Source organism: Ranitomeya variabilis, chromosome 2 (genome assembly GCF_051348905.1).
Source record: "Ranitomeya variabilis isolate aRanVar5 chromosome 2, aRanVar5.hap1, whole genome shotgun sequence".
Classification (NCBI taxonomy): domain Eukaryota; kingdom Metazoa; phylum Chordata; class Amphibia; order Anura; family Dendrobatidae; genus Ranitomeya; species Ranitomeya variabilis.
In genome coordinates, this window is record NC_135233.1 from 47,433,722 (window position 1) to 47,449,472 (window position 15,751).

At 44.1% G+C, this 15,751-nt stretch overlaps 1 long non-coding RNA gene across 1 annotated transcript in view; it reads right to left on the bottom strand.

The window, feature by feature from the left end:
- Window positions 1-8,669: 8,669 nt before the first annotated feature.
- LOC143809075 (uncharacterized) overlaps window positions 8,670-15,751 on the bottom strand; it is a 51,276-nt gene continuing 44,194 nt past the window's right edge. Inside the window, exon 3 of the long non-coding RNA XR_013222060.1 lies at window positions 8,670-8,771. This is a non-coding gene — a long non-coding RNA (uncharacterized LOC143809075). The remainder of the gene's footprint in view (window positions 8,772-15,751) is intronic.

Sequence of the window (15,751 nt, forward strand, 5' to 3'; positions counted from 1 at the left end):
CAGGAGTTACCAAGGGGGTGGAGAAAGAAGTGTCTTCAAAGAAAAGTATATTTAAAAGAATAACCTTCAGAACGCGCTGACATATGGCATTCTCCTCCGCTATATACGCTGGCTATCAAAATGCTGCAAATTTTAGATAAAAAATAAGATAATAAGATAAAAAAGCAATGAAGCTTCATATTGTTATTCAATCAGATAAATTATCATTTGTTTCTCTAACTTTGGACCAAATTCTGGACACATGTATGGATAATAAAGTGGTAGTCCCATGTAAGAAAGCCTTGATGGTGCGGTATTTTATGGCAGGGTGGTTTCATGCTCGGGACCCCGTCAGTGAGCCAGAATGACGAGATCAAGAAGCGGCTCTTGCTCTAGTGGATCTCACCCCGACTGTTATGACCCCAATGGCGAGGGTCTCAGAGGAACGTGGAAGTCTGCAGAATACAAAAATCCAGCTCATAGGGCAGTGGTAACTGGGTTGACCATATATCTACTCCTAACGCCAACACTAGAAGTAGCCGGGGATCATTCCTACGTTGATTCTAGATGACACGCGCCAGCCGGAGAATCTAGCTACCCCTAGTAGAGGAAAACAAAGACCTTTCTTGCCTCCAGAGAAGGGGACCCCAAAGCTGGATAGAAGCCCCCCACAAATAATGACGGTGAGGTAAGAGGAAATGACAAACACAGAAATGAACCAGGTTTAGCACAGAGAGGCCCGCTTACTGATAGCAGAATAAAGAAAGGTAACTTATATGGTCAACAAAAACCCTATCAAAATCCACACTGGAAATTCAAGAACCCCCGAACCGTCTAACGGTCCGGGGGGAGAACACCAGCCCCCTAGAGCTTCCAGCAAAGGTCAGGATATAGATTTGGAACAAGCTGGACAAAAATACAAAACCAAAACAAATAGCAAAAAGCAAAAGGCAGACTTAGCTGATATAACTGGAACCAGGATCAGTAGACAAGAGCACAGCAGACTAGCTCTGATAACTACGTTGCCAGGCATTGAACTGAAGGTCCAGGGAGCTTATATAGCAACACCCCTAACTAACGACCCAGGTGCGGATAAAAGGAAAGACAGAAAAACCAGAGTCAAAAAACTAGTAACCACTAGAGGGAGCAAAAAGCAAATTCACAACAGTACCCCCCCCTTAGTGAGGGGTCACCGAACCCTCACCACGACCACCAGGGCGATCAGGATGAGCGGCATGAAAGGCACGAACTAAATCGGCCGCATGAACATCAGAGGCGACCACCCAGGAATTATCCTCCTGACCATAGCCCTTCCACTTGACCAGGTACTGAAGCCTCCGCCTGGAGAGGCGAGAATCCAAGATCTTCTCCACCACGTACTCCAACTCGCCCTCAACCAACACCGGAGCAGGAGGCTCAGCAGAAGGAACTACAGGCACAATGTACCGCCGCAACAAGGACCTATGAAATACATTGTGAATAGCAAACGACACAGGAAGATCCAGACGAAAAGATACAGGATTAAGGATTTCCAATATCTTGTAAGGCCCAATAAAACGAGGTTTAAATTTGGGAGAGGAGACCTTCATAGGAACAAAGCGGGAAGAAAGCCACACCAAATCCCCAACGCGTAGTCGGGGACCCACACCGCGGCGGCGGTTGGCAAAGCGCTGAGCCTTCTCCTGTGACAACTTCAAGTTGTCCACCACATGATTCCAGATCTGCTGCAACCTATCCACCACAGAATCCACCCCAGGACAGTCAGAAGGCTCCACATGACCCGAAGAAAAGCGAGGATGGAAACCAGAGTTGCAGAAAAAAGGCGAAACCAAGGTGGCGGAACTAGCCCGATTATTAAGGGCAAACTCAGCCAACGGCAAGAATGTCACCCAATCGTCCTGATCAGCAGAGACAAAACACCTCAAATAAGCCTCCAAAGTCTGATTGGTTCGCTCCGTCTGTCCATTAGTCTGAGGATGGAAAGCAGACGAAAACGACAAATCAATGCCCATCCTACTACAAAAGGATCGCCAGAACCTGGAAACGAACTGGGATCCTCTGTCTGACACAATATTCTCAGGGATGCCGTGCAAACGAACCACGTTCTGGAAAAACACAGGAACCAGATCGGAAGAGGAAGGCAGCTTAGGCAAAGGAACCAAATGGACCATCTTGGAGAAGCGATCACATATCACCCAGATAACGGACATGCCCTGAGATAGCGGAAGATCAGAAATGAAATCCATGGAGATATGTGTCCAAGGTCTCTTCGGGACAGGCAAGGGCAAGAGCAAACCGCTGGCACGAGAACAGCAAGGCTTAGCTCGAGCACAAGTCCCACAGGACTGCACAAATGACCGCACATCTCTTGACAAGGAAGGCCACCAAAAGGACCTGGCCACCAGATCTCTGGTGCCAAAAATTCCCGGGTGACCTGCCAACACCGAGGAATGAACCTCGGAAATGACTCTGCTGGTCCACTTATCCGGAACAAACAGTCTGTCAGGTGGACAAGACTCAGGCCTATCAGCCTGAAATCTCTGCAACACACGTCGCAGATCCGGAGAAATAGCTGACAAGATAACTCCATCTTTAAGAATACCAACAGGATCAGCGACTCCAGGAGCATCAGGCACAAAGCTCCTAGAAAGAGCATCGGCCTTCACATTCTTTGAACCTGGTAAATACGAGACAACAAAATCAAAGCGGGAGAAAAACAATGACCAGCGGGCCTGTCTCGGATTAAGGCGTTTAGCAGACTCGAGATACATCAGATTTTTGTGATCAGTCAAGACCACCACACGATGCTTAGCACCCTCGAGCCAATGACGCCACTCCTCAAATGCCCATTTCATGGCCAACAACTCCCGATTGCCCACATCATAATTTCGCTCGGCAGGCGAAAACTTCCTAGAGAAAAAGGCACAAGGTTTCATAACAGAGCAACCAGGGCCTCTCTGCGACAAAACGGCCCCTGCCCCAATCTCCGAAGCATCCACCTCAACCTGAAAGGGAAGTGAGACGTCAGGCTGGCACAAAACAGGCGCCGAAGTAAACCGGCGTTTCAACTCCTGGAAAGCCTCCACGGCAGCAGGAGCCCAGTTAGCTACATCGGAGCCCTTCTTGGTCATATCCGTCAAAGGTTTCACAATGCTAGAAAAATTAGCGATAAAACGACGGTAGAAGTTAGCGAAACCCAAGAACTTCTGAAGACTCTTAACTGACGAGGGCTGAGTCCAATCAAGAATAGCTCGGACCTTGACTGGGTCCATCTCCACAGCAGAAGGGGAAAAAATGAACCCCAAAAAGGGAACCTTCTGTACACCAAAGAGACACTTTGAGCCCTTGACAAACAAAGAATTTTCACGCAAAATTTTAAAGACCAACCTGACCTGCTCCACATGCGAATCCCAATTATCAGAAAAAACCAAAATATCATCCAGATAAACAATCAAAAATTTATCCAGATACTTCCGGAAAATGTCATGCATAAAGGACTGAAAAACTGAAGGCGCATTGGAGAGCCCAAAAGGCATCACCAAGTACTCAAAATGACCTTCGGGCGTATTGAATGCGGTTTTCCATTCATCACCTTGCTTAATGCGCACAAGGTTGTACGCACCACGAAGGTCTATCTTGGTGAACCACTTGGCACCCTTAATCCGGGCAAACAAGTCAGACAACAGCGGTAAAGGATACTGAAATTTGACAGTGATCTTATTTAAAAGCCGATAATCAATACAAGGTCTCAAAGATCCGTCCTTTTTTGCCACAAAAAAGAATCCCGCACCAAGAGGGGAAGAAGACGGACGAATATGTCCTTTTTCCAGAGACTCCTTGATATATGAACGCATAGCGGTATGTTCAGGTACCGACAGATTAAACAGTCTTCCCTTAGGAAATTTACTGCCTGGGATCAAATCTATAGCACAGTCACAGTCCCTATGAGGAGGCAGTGCACTGGACTCAGACTCACTGAAGACATCCTGATAATCAGACAAATACTCCGGAACTTCCGAAGGCGTAGAAGAAGCAATAGACACAGGCAGGGAATCCTCATGAATACCACGACAGCCCCAACTTGAGACTGACATAGCCTTCCAGTCCAGGACTGGATTATGGGTCTGTAACCATGGCAGCCCTAAAACGACCAAATCATGCATTTTATGTAAAACCAGGAAACGTATCACCTCACGGTGTTCAGGAGTCATGCACATGGTAACCTGAGTCCAATACTGCGGTTTATTTGCTGCCAATGGTGTAGCATCAATACCCCTAAGAGGAATAGGATTTTCTAATGGTTCAAGAGTAAATCCACAGCGCTTAGCAAATGAGAGATCCATGAGACTCAGGGCAGCACCTGAATCTACAAACGCCATGACAGGATAAGATGACAGTGAGCAAATCAAAGTTACAGACAGAATAAATTTAGGTTGCAAATTACCAACGGTGACAGGACTAACAACCTTAGCTATACGTTTAGAGCATGCTGAGATAACATGTGTAGAATCACCACAGTAGTAGCACAAGCCATTCCGGCGTCTATGAATTTTCCGCTCATTTCTAGTCAGGATTCTATCACATTGCATTAAATCAGGTGTCTGTTCAGACAACACCATGAGGGAATTTGCGGTTTTTCTATCACATTGCACCGAATTAGGTGTCTGTTCAGACAACACCATGAGGGAATTTGCGGTTTTGCGCTCCCGCAACCGCCGGTCAATTTCAATAGCCAGTGCCATAGTATCATTCAGACCTGTGGGAATGGGAAAACCCACCATAACATTCTTAATGGCTTCAGAAAGGCCATTTCTAAAATTAGCGGCCAGTGCACACTCGTTCCAATGTGTCAGCACGGACCATTTCCGAAATTTTTGGCAATACACTTCAGCCTCGTCCTGCCCCTGAGACATAGACAGCAAGGCCTTTTCTGCCTGAATCTCAAGATTGGGTTCCTCATAAAGTAAACCGAGCGCCAGAAAAAACGCATCAAGATCAGCCAATGCCGGATCTCCTGGCGCCAGCGAAAAAGCCCAATCCTGAGGGTCGCCCCGTAAGAACGAAATAACAATCTTTACTTGCTGAGCAGAATCTCCTGATGAACAGGGTCTCAGGGACAAAAACAATTTACAATTATTCACGAAATTCCTAAACTTAAACCTGTCTCCGGAAAACAGTTCAGGAATCGGTATTTTAGGTTCTGACCTAGGATTTCTGATAACATAGTCTTGTATGCCCTGCACACGAGTAGCCAGCTGGTCCACACTTGTAATCAAGGTCTGGACATTCATGTCTGCAGCAAGCATAGCCACTCTGAGGTAAAGGGGAAGGAGAAAAAAAAAACTCAGAATCTTCTTTCTTATAATCCCTCTTCTGCAATGCATTAAACATTTAATACTGGCCTGGCAAACTGTTATGACCCCAATGGCGAGGGTCTCAGAGGAACGTGGAAGTCTGCAGAATACAAAAATCCAGCTCATAGGGCAGTGGTAACTGGGTTGACCATATATCTACTCCTAACGCCAACACTAGAAGTAGCCGGGGATCATTCCTACGTTGATTCTAGATGACACGCGCCAGCCGGAGAATCTAGCTACCCCTAGTAGAGGAAAACAAAGACCTTTCTTGCCTCCAGAGAAGGGGACCCCAAAGCTGGATAGAAGCCCCCCACAAATAATGACGGTGAGGTAAGAGGAAATGACAAACACAGAAATGAACCAGGTTTAGCACAGAGAGGCCCGCTTACTGATAGCAGAATAAAGAAAGGTAACTTATATGGTCAACAAAAACCCTATCAAAATCCACACTGGAAATTCAAGAACCCCCGAACCGTCTAACGGTCCGGGGGGAGAACACCAGCCCCCTAGAGCTTCCAGCAAAGGTCAGGATATAGATTTGGAACAAGCTGGACAAAAATACAAAACCAAAACAAATAGCAAAAAGCAAAAGGCAGACTTAGCTGATATAACTGGAACCAGGATCAGTAGACAAGAGCACAGCAGACTAGCTCTGATAACTACGTTGCCAGGCATTGAACTGAAGGTCCAGGGAGCTTATATAGCAACACCCCTAACTAACGACCCAGGTGCGGATAAAAGGAAAGACAGAAAAACCAGAGTCAAAAAACTAGTAACCACTAGAGGGAGCAAAAAGCAAATTCACAACACCCGACTATGTATTCTTGATATATCTGAGGACGTTAATGTCATTTTCCCATGAAAATTACTGCTTTACATATACCCATTTAAAGGGTGTTGTCAGAGCAGAAGGCGCTGTAAAAAAATAACCAAATAAATCATACCCATGTGCTGTCACCATCCTTGATCCAGGCAGCAATGACATCGCCATGCAACCAGCAACTGGATGGCTGCAGCGTTAAGGGGACTTGAACTGCGCATCATCAGAAGAACATCCAATCATGCATGGCTAAAGTCACCTAACCGCTGCAGTCAATCATAAGCAGCAGTCCTGTAACTTATTGAATAGTGATGTGATCACTTCCGGAGTCAACGTAGACAATGGGGTACCTAGGTTTCTAGAATCCAACCCGCACTCAATAAGGCACCCCAAAGTTTCATAAACAGGACCCCCTTTATGAGCCAGATAATAGCTGACAAGCAGGGGGTCCTCCTGAGTTCCATGTAAAATCTACACGACCAGTTATCTGAATAGCTACCATGTCATACCACATTTTTCTTGCTGATCTAGGCAAAATTGATAACTGGCTGAATCTTCCCACAGCCAAATCCACTATTTACTGGGAGCATATTGGGAGTCAGATCCACCGGAAATCACATGGGAAGCTAAAAGATTCAATAAGCCATGGGAAAACTCTTAAACGGTCAAATTTAATTGAAAGCCAATCCGTTTATCAACATGGAGGAAACCCCAGTGCCCAAACTCCATAGATATGTTGGTTTCGGTGAAACTTATCTGTTAAAAAATGGTAGAAGTCTTTCAATTATGCTCGTCCCAGGCTTCTCTACAGACCTTGTACTGAAATATTTGGCAGAAACATTTATTTTTATTTTTTTGCATCTGTGATTGGACATGGGCATCATTTAGAAAAATAAACAAAAAACAAAATATTCATTAATTTATATTGATTAATAAATGCTTTAATAAAGCCTCAAATCCTTTTTTTCGAGGGTTGTGATACTGATCCGTTATATTAATCATATTGCACTTGATCAGTTTTGTTGAAAAGCTACTTACCAGTCCGTGCCCTATTATGCACACAGACTGCATGTACGCAAGAGGGTCTCTTCCTTCCTTCCTAGCAGAACAGCAAGCTGCTGTGTAAGAGGGGCTAGCGGACACGAGACACATTACATGTACGGTCATTCATATCAGTGGCCATCATTTCTTGCAACATTTTTTTCTCAGACGTTCGCTACATGAGAAAGTGTGGAGCAAAAGCAAAACTCCAAATGGTTCCCTTTTACAGTGACAGGTTTTGCCACTAAAGGCAGAAAGGTTCAGACTTTGTTTCCAACGCCATGCCATTCCCATGGGCCTTGAGCTAAAGGGGTTTTCCCATGAACAAAGTTAATTTTACAGTTGTTTTTACTCAATAGATCTTCGAATAATAAGAAGTTCCACAATTAGATGTGTCTAAATAAAATGTTCCTGTGCTGTGATAATCTTATAAATGTGCCCCTGTTGTGTACTGTGTAATGTCTGTGTCTGACAGTACAGGAACATGGTCTGATCATACCACAGCTCCTGGGCAGGGGCGGAAGCAAAACAGAGTATACAGACAGGACAACATGGGATCAGGTCACAGCTGAGTCTTTTTGTGAGGTAAAACATTCCACTGCCTGTTTTTAAAAAATGGTTTACCTCAAAGAAAGAATGATTTCCGATCCCGTGCTGTCCTGTCTGTATACTCTTAGGCTACTTTCACACTAGCGTCGTTCGACTCACGTCTCAATGCGTCGTTATGTAGAAAAAACGCATCCTGCAAAGTTGCCCGCAGGATGTGTTTTTTCTCCATACACTTATACTTAGCGATGCATTGCGACGGAGTGCCACACGTCGCATCCGTCGTGCGACAGATGCGTCGTGTTTTGGCGGACCGTTGGCACAAAAAATGTTACATGTAACGTTTTTTGGTCCGTCGGTTCCGCTTTTTCCAACCGCGCATGCGTGGCCGGAACTCCGCCCCCTCCTCCCCGGTCATCACACTGGGCAGCGGATGCGTCGTAAGACTGCATCCGCTGCCCACTTTGTGATTAATTAACACACTGTCCGTCGATACGTCGGGCCGACGGTTTGCGACGGCCCGTACCGATGGACTAGTGTGAAAGTAGCCTTAGTCTGCACCATTTTCAAAATGGAAGTAATAGTCAGTCTTTTGTTTGTAGATTAGCTCTATGACCAAGCCCTCTACCCTTCAGCCTGTGGCGGTTTTAATTGCAGCAGGATCCCACCTACCCATAAATATATGCTTTAGCCTTAGAGAGGTGTTCACACTAGATAGGTTCCCAGCCAAATCCGAGATTGCCTTGTCATTGGCTGCTGGGCATGTATGAGTTGGCCAAATTATGTGCTAAATATCTCCATTTTTTCTTATTATCTAGAGAAGTAATGCTATTCCTATTCATATGTTTCATATTTACATGCTTTAGATCTACAGAGTGCAATTTTATTTGTTTGACATTCAGTCTGAGGACAGGTGTTTCGGCTCACCTGGTCAGCTGGACACTCCAAGCTCCTGGTCTTGGTTGGCACACGGTTCCATGGGCATTGGTGCAGTTGATAAGGCCCGCGGGATACAAGGACTGGAAACACTGCGGGCAGAACAGACACCGGACAATAGGTGTAGATACTAGAAGAACAGGAGGCCTCAGACATACAGAACACAGATGAAACTAACAGCCAATAATAATAATAATAATAATCTTTATTTATATAGCGCCAACATATTCCGCAGCGCTTTACAGTTTAACAGTTTCAAACACAACAGTCATAGGTAACAACGTTAACAATACAGTAATAAAGCAAAATAAGACAAAATAAGACGCCCCTGCTCGTGAGAGCTTACAATCTACAATGAGGTGGGGAGATACAAAGTACAGGTGTGTATTTACAATGATGTATTTACAATGATGGTCCAGCCATCTTCAGGGGGTGGAGGGTAGATGGAAATAGTGAATGGGCTACACACACACAAACATAAAATGACTGATTAGGGAACGTGATAGGCCGCTCTGAACAAATGAGATTTGAGTGAGCGCCTAAAACTATGCAAGTTGTGGATGGTCCTAATATCTTGGGGGTAAAGCATTCCAGAGGATTGGCGCAGCACGGGAGAAGTCTTGGAGTCGGGAGTGGGAGGTACGGATTAGTGCCGAGGTTAGTCGAAAGTCGTTTGCAGAGCGCAGCGGTCGGCTAGGCCGATAGACAGAAATGAGGGAGGAGATGTAAGGGGGTGCCGCACTGTGGAGAGCTTTGTGGATGAGAACAAGTAGTTTGAATTGTATCCTGTAATGAACGGGCAGCCAGTGTAACGACTGGCGAAGAGCGGACACATAACGATTAGTAACGATTAGCCAGCTGGGCGACCCTAGCTGCTGCATTAAGGATAGACAAGAGAGGTGTGTGTCTTGCTGGGCCTTCTGTAGGCCAAGGCAGACGATCACATGGAAGCACACCAAGCCACTTGTAAATCCCAACGCAGAGCACAAGAAAGTTGAGCGGACTGGGGTGAGGGAAGCAATTTGGGACAGGGGAGTAACAACAGGCATACGGCTTTGCATCATTTGTGCAAACTTGTCCACCTTCTCTGGTCGTGTCTGATCCTTCACATTTTCCTTTGTAGACCAAAACAACCCTTGAATGACAATTGGAACAAATATAGAAAGCATAAGTTATGGCAGACTGTTATATTTAGTGTAAATGAACCAGGTTCTAGCCCAAACTGCATTTTGGGCACATTCAATCCATCACTACATGTTTTCCTGAGCCAGTTTTTGTGCATATACCGTAACTATTAATAACTTTCCCTACCCTTTATCTCTCCCCTGTAATATCCTACTCTCCAGAATCGCGCAAACGCCTTTCATGTACTTAAAAGTTTGCTTTCATGCCTGCCCCCCTGTCTCTCACTCCTACTTGTTTCTACAAGTGATATAAATTAATTATGGCCCAGTGCACTCAAGGCTAAAAAAAAAGATAAAAATCAGCTTTAAATAAAAAACAGTGAAAAAGAATATTCAATGAACTGTAGACTCATTCTTCTAATCTCGTTAGTTATGGTACAGCAGAGGTTGCCGTAATCCTCTCACAAATAAAACTTCATTCTGTCTGGTAAACAATCGCTTCTTAGACCAAAATTGAAAGGAAAACTATTTTCTGTCCTTCTCACTCACGACAAATAAGTGAGAATTTCCCTGTTGGAATCTGATAGTAGCTGCCGGGAAAAGGACTCAATATGTGAAAGGGATTTTCTGATCTCACTATAGATCATGTTCCACTTTAACTACCCAAAGATCAGCACCTTCTGGTCAAAGGCGCTTTAATCTTCAGAGGGCAGCGTATAAAATAACTCTGCCGCTTTTTTACTTTTTGTAATGTAAATACAGTGTAAGAAAAACCTCAAAAGTTTTTTTTTCTTTTGACAGTTAAATTAACACAAGGGGAAAAAGTTGGATTTGAAGGTATGAAATAGAGGAGATATATCCCTAGCCGTAATCATGTACTATATGTTGGACATTGACTTATATTCTGAACCACCTAATGTGAAAAGTAGGATTAAAGTTCACCAGATGTCCACGCCAAAAAGTCAAAATGGTGCCAAGTCTCAATATAGTCAATTCGCAGACACGGTAAACAGCCCGAAACACCGTGTCTGCGAATTGAGATACTGATTTGGCTTTTATCCTAACTCATATTGCACGACTCGTTAAAGGGTTGATTGTGACTTGTAGGATCGCTACTTCCAACAGGTGGCGCTTATAGAGTTAAGTCCTCTTTTTCTCAGAAGAGGCAATTTGCATATTTGTTTTTTTAATAATTCATCAAACTGCTTATCTTGAAACTGAAACAGAGCTCACCTCTAAATGCTAGCAAAGCTTTGGACCTTGTCCTTTATCAGGCAGCAACACAATGTCGTGAACATAAAAATGACACTGATACTTTTTCTTTTGTCTCCTGGATTCCGCACAAGGTGCTGCTTCATCCTCCTGCTCCTGGCTATCTCTGCTTTTAGGCGCATTCAGTTGATATGCAAACCTAGCATACACCTATGATATCTTGCCTTTAGGTGGCATAGGCCCCTTTCACACATCAGTCACAATCCGTTGGTTCGATGGATTGACGGATCTGTTGCAGATTGTGAAAAACTGATGTGACAAATCCGCTTTTTGACGGATCCAACTAGCGGATCTGGCTAATTGGATCCTAAATAAATCGGAGCATGCTCAGTTAAAAAAAAACAGAATCCGTCGCCGAATTCTGTCATTTGATGGATCCGGTGCCCATAGGCTTCTGTTTGAGCAAATGACGGACAGTGACGGATCCGTCGCTGTGCGATTTTTTGACGCACACAAAAAACGTTACTTTGTCCGTTGTCTCCAGCTGCCGGACAAACAATTTTCGATGGATCCGGCAAACGACGGATGACACGTGAGGCCATCTGTCACAATCCGTTGCTAATACAAGTCTATGAGAAAAAACAAATCCGACGGCATCAGTCGTCGGATCCGTTTTATTCAAAATTCGATGGATTGTGACTGATAGCAAAAAACTGATGTGTGAAAGGGGCCTTAGTATTCAGGTAGTTTGTGTCCTCGCTATTACTTTGGATTTCTCCTGTTGGGCTCTGCTTTATCAAGTTTCTCTGCTATACTGCCAAAAGTTTGCCTCCTGAGAAACAGAACGTTGATATATTTCTATGGCTTGGCTACTTTGCAACAAGTGTGGCTTTTGACAAACTAATCTCTGCTACATCGCTGAGATCTGCTACATTGCCACAGCTTGGTTACACTGCTGGGCTCTGCTACATTGCCAGAAATGTTCCTCCTACCATACCTAGCTCTACAATACTGCTGGCTTTGCTGCATCACCACAAGTGATTCATCTGTACAGACTCCACTTAGATGATCTTGTTGTGTAGCCTATACAGCCATCGACATATCTAACCCATACAGCCATCGCTCCTCCAACTGCCATCCAGTTTTTACAGTCTCGCCGATTTACTTCCTTATCATCATCTGTCATGCTGCATTCCTTCTACTCATCTGGACCAAGGGCTTTGAACCAGATGAAACCTAACCAGATGAAACATACCAGTAACCACTGTAGGGAGTGGACACAAAAAGAGTATCAGCTCCCAAAATGGGTATCAGCTACTTCTATATGGGAACAGTGCCATATGGAGTTCCCAACTCTCCATTTTTTCGGAGAAGGTAGAGGCTCCTTTGGGTTTGTGCTGCCATATAGTGCCTCATACAGTGTCATATTTTGGCAATTTTAGGGAAGTATAGCTCCGAAATATGAAATCCTAATATGACACTTTGTTTTCTTTTGGATTAACGTTAAACTAGATTAGAGGCCCAAAGAGGCTCAGTATGTTCCCATAGGACTCATATGTATTGTTTTATTGGTTCTGTACTGAGCCATAATATAGCCATGTGCCTGAACCACTCGCCTAATTGTAATTTACCTACTAAATTCCCAAACTGGGCTATGAACTGTGTCAATGCCCTATATAAATGATAATTGTCTCTTCAGAGAGGAAGAGGACTGGAACTCTAGTGCCACCTATTGCAAGTAGCAATCCTAACAGTCAATGTCGACCATTTAACGAGCCTTGTCACATGACTTAGTATAAAAGCCAAACCAGAATCTCAATTTGCAGGCACTGTGTTGGATCCCAGTCAGACGCCTCTCAATCAGCCAAACCAGATCTCCACTTTGCACTGACGAGGGGCAGTAGCCCGAAACACAGTGTCTGCAAATTGAAATTCTGGTTTTGACTATTATCCTAAGTCATGTGACAAAGGGTCGACATTGACTGTTAGGATTGTTACTTCCAATAGGTGGCACTAGAGTTCTAGTCCTCTTCCTCTCTGAAGAGACAATTTGCTTATTTCCCAGAGGAGCATTGCGGCTTTAAGTCTCCTCATCTCGACATGCTTAACATGTCACTCTCCGTAAGGAGATTTATATTTCTTTGCTTCTTAATACACTGTTTACTATATTAAAGGATATATATATATATATATATATATATATATATATATATATATATATATATATATATATATATATATATATATATATATATATATATTTAAATTTGCAAGGCTCAAAATCAATAAAAAATATAGCTTTTCATTGGATACCAAAATAATTGAAAGCATTCAAATAGGCATACAAAAGTCAGACATATAAAATATTAAAGGTGGGTAAGTAATAATAACAAAACTCCCTTGTGTGAATACTGCAAATCAATACAGAGCTATATTATATACAATCAAATAATTGATGACGGATATTCAAAAGGTACAAGCCGAAATAGCCAGTGCTGTATAAGTTAAGGCCCTTTAACGTACATACAGATAAACAGAGAGAGAGAGCAATGTAACATGAAAGTGGACATACTGATAATTCTCAGTGGCATGGAGTACATTTTACCTATCAAAGAAAACTTACCCAATGTGCGTTTCACATCAAGCTTCATCAGGGGAGTATTTGTATATAGGTATTCTTGAATTTTTTGGTACATTTTGCCCCCTTATATATAGCTCCTTATACTCATGTAAGTGTTTCTTAGTTTAGTTAATTAAAAGCAATATAGTTATATCTGATCTAGAATTCACTGTGCTGAATATTTAATCTCTACATTTTCACATTAGCAAAAATCATACTGTAATTAAAGTAATAGAACTTTTGTTAACAAATACAATAGGCTGATCACTATCTCACTTTAAATCTAAGCTCAGGTCAGTGCCATAGACAAGCCTTCCAGCTAATCACAGGTAAATGACGTGATCACCCTCCAGACTCTTCTTCCAAAAAAGAAAGATAGTTTCACAGTAACACTAACTAGGACAGAACACCAAAGTGAGATCACGTGCACGATCTATCCCTGGAGGAAAATGCACAGTAGGATGTCAAAATTGTACATATTTTGCTGTTAAGTTGAAATTAGAGCATCACCTAGCCTTTGGTTTCTGCTGTGTCTGCTGTAAAAAGAGATGATGTATGTTGATTTACGTTAAAAAAAAAAACAATTAAAAAAGGCCATGACCCTTTGTAGGCTGAGATAACTTAGACGTGACAAAGAAATAACTATTGGGTTATTAATATTCCCAGTTCTCCAGTAGACACTGTATGGCTTAATTATTACTTAGCCTGGGCCCATTTAGATTGTTCAATCATGGCCATTAAGCAACCACTGATTGACTGCAACCAAGCCAATCAGCTGCCATTTAACAACCCATTTAGACAGGACAACTCCACTTCTACGTTCCCAGAACAATTGTGGGGGCTGGTCCTCGACTGTTAATCAGCGTTGTCTAGGTCTGTGAAAAAAACTGACAGCACACGGATGACATCAATTTTTTATCCGTTTTTGACAGACTGATTGAGGAGAAGCTTGAGAAACCATAATGTAGTAGCTCTCCTCACTTCCTCTGCATACAGAACTATAAGTGCTCTAAACTTCTCCCCTCAGTCAGGACCTTGACATCCATGGCACCTCAAGCTTACAGGAAAGTACCTCACCTCTCTTCCCACTGCTGGCAACTAAGGATCATATCAAGAAGACATCTCTCTTCTGATCCCTAGCTGACTTTGCCTGGCAGTGGGGCACGTCTTGAACCATACAGGAAACTATATCCCCTGTGAATGCAGAAGTCCCAACAGCAACCACAGCCAAGGCATTGGTTTCATCCTGGATCTTCAGCACCACTCAATCCCAGGGGTGCAGGGTTGCTTCTCCTGGGCTTGATAGTCCTCCTGTGGGGGGGCTTCTACCCCCCAGATTTCACAATAGCCCTTGCACTAATTACCGTATTTTTCATCCTATAAGACTCACTGGACCATAAGACGCACCCCAAATTTTGGGGTGGAAAATAGCAGAAATATAATTATTATAAGATGGGTTCTTTCTGATTGTCTGAATTTAAGGTATCCTACCTGAGGGCCGGCTGTGGTAGAGCAGGGTCACAGGAGGCATGGTCCCTTCCTTAGAAAGCCGGCGGTGGCAGAAGTGAGGCACAGGGTATCCCAGCGGTGCAATGCTGCGGGTGCGGTGTCAGCAGTGAGGCAGAGCATGGAACAGAGTCCCATCCTCAGGATACCGGCAACAGAAATGTCGCTACGCCACGGCCCGGTGTCCATGGCAAGCAGAGCCGAGTGTATCTCCGGTTTCTCAGTTGCCATCTTCCTGAGGCCGCGCGTGCACAGATTTAGATCTCTGTGACCCTCGGCATCTGGAAAATGGCCGTCGAGATCTCAATCTGCGCACACGTGGCTTCCGGTGGCCATTTTCCTGAAGCACAGAGCCGCCAAGATCTCAATCTGCGCATGCGCCGCCTTCGGCGGTCCACGGCTTCAGGAAGATGGCCACAGGGAAACCAACGTTGCACTCCGCACCGCCCACCGCCAACACCGAGCCTCAGCATCGCCACACCTCTGCCGTTGCCGGTTCTTTGGGGAAGGAATGCTGCTACACCACTGCTGCAACCCCCCAGTAATCCTGCGCTCGGACTATAAGACACCCCCCATTTTCCTCCCAAATTTTTTTGGGGAAAAGTGCGTC